This window comes from Colobus angolensis, unplaced genomic scaffold (genome assembly GCF_000951035.1).
Source record: "Colobus angolensis palliatus isolate OR3802 unplaced genomic scaffold, Cang.pa_1.0 Scaffold290, whole genome shotgun sequence".
Lineage (NCBI taxonomy): Eukaryota > Metazoa > Chordata > Mammalia > Primates > Cercopithecidae > Colobus > Colobus angolensis.
The window spans coordinates 1,226,060-1,228,218 of NW_012116155.1; positions in this window are offsets into that span (position 1 = coordinate 1,226,060).

The following is a 2,159-nucleotide window of genomic DNA, read 5'->3' on the forward strand; positions in this document are numbered from 1 at the left end:
ACTCATCACCTTTTGGTCTTTTGGTATTTGGACAAAGAGGCTGATATAAAGAAGATCTATTTGGCTTAAAATTTATTAAGATTGCTCATGATAGTTTCTGGCAGTCTTTCAAGAGAGAGTGTTGCTTTGTTTGCTTCAAAGTAGTTTAAATATAGAAGCAGAGTGGAATAATTTTTAAACAGGAATATGTGGTGGTTTTCTCATGGTAATACATAAAAGGTGCTAGTCTCAAAGGATCACTTAGGCTCTGCAAAATTTCCAGCCATCAAACAAATATATTCATTATAATGATTTACTTGGTAAACCTTATTGAGTCAGAAACAGAGGCACAGATATTTTTAAAATATTTTTTAAACTAGTCACAGTGTTGCACACCTGCAGTCCAAGTTACTTGGGAGCCTGAGGCAGGAGGATTTCTTGAGGCCAGAGTTTGAGGCTATAGTGTTCGTGAACATGCATATCAATAGCCACTGTATTCACAACATAGCAAGACCCCATCTCCAAAATAAATTTAAAAATACAAAATAATTTTTAAATGCTTAAAATTACTTTACGTTGATAGAAAAATAAGCATTTTAAGTCAGATATGCACTTAATCAAAAATTTTATTTAATCAAAATTCTGTTCCATCTCTGCTGGCCCTTTTCTCACCTCTCACAACACAAAAAGAAGATTTGCAGGATTATTAATTTTGAGTCTACGTGATTTGCAGCCTATATTTCTCACTTTGTAGCTATGGGTAATTTGCTACTTTTCTTTGATTTTCAATCTTTTCACATACAAAATTCAAGTTTTTATACTTTCTTTATCAGATATTTTGGGTACTAATTGGAGTCATCTATGTGAAATATCTAACTGCTATAAAATCTGTTCCTAGGGCTGGTCTCAGGTAAGCTTCAATATATGCTAGCTCTTTTTTCAAGTCATTTTGGAAAACTGAGATTTGACCATCAATTGAGATAAGCATGTGCAAAATATTTTATTAATAATATCCATATGTATGTTAGTAAATTAGGTTTCACTCAATTACATCTTTTTTATTTTGCTTGATGAATCAGTAAGATTCTATAAAAACATTTTAAATTTTAAAATATTTCTTACTAAAAATAAGGCTGACCACAATCATGGTAAATAAACCTTCACATAATTTGTAATATTGCAAGGAGTTTCAAAAATACATTCTCAATTATGAATCCTTTTTTCTTTTCAAAATAAGTCATTGAAGGGTATCTAGAAATATAATAATGTTTGTTTCTGGGTTTAATGTTTATTCTGGGGGTAGAGTATAGTGAAAACTCTATTAAAAATATTTATTGATATCACCTTTGTAAAGAAACAAACTATAGAAAAGCAAACTTAATATGCCAAAAGGCATGAGTTGAATTTTAGGTTTCAGTTTCTGTTTCCAAGCTGCAGTAAAACTTAATGATTTAGCACATTGTGGTGTTATAATATATATTGGGTTTTGTCCATGATTCCTGGCTTATAACTCCCGCAGCCCTTGATACAATCTTTTATTATAATGTATGTGTTAGGCCTCAAGGGAAGGTCCTTGACTTTCTCTTGCTTTCCTTTGACTCTTATGTTTCCCCTTCTTTGTGATTGTGGGTCTTAAGATTTTCCCATGAGAGAGTCTCACCCCACGGGTGAAGTAATACTGATGTCACGAAGCTTTCATAAAAATCCAGGAGGAAGGATTCAGTGAGCTTCCGGATAGCTGAACATGTGGAGGTTCCTGGAGGGTGGTACACCCAGGGAGGGCATGGAAGCTCTATGTCTCTTTCCCCACACATTGCCCTATGCGTCTCTTCATCTGTATTCTTTGCTATATCCTTTAAAATAAATGGATAAATGTTTAAGTGTTTTCCTGAGTTCTATGAACTGCTCCAGCAAATTAATCAAACCTGGAGAGGGTGTCATGGGAACTGACAGGTGTGTCGGTGTGAAGAGACCACGAAACAGGCTTTGTGTGAGCAATAACTCTTTTTAACCACCTAGGTGCAAGAAGACTGAGTCTGAAAAGAGAGTCAGCAAAGGGTGGTGGGATTGTCATTAGTTCTTACAGGTTTAGGGTAGGCCGTGGAGTTAGGAGCAATTTTTTGTGGGCAGGGGGTGGATTTTACAAAGTACATTCTCAAGAGTGGAGAGAATATTACAAA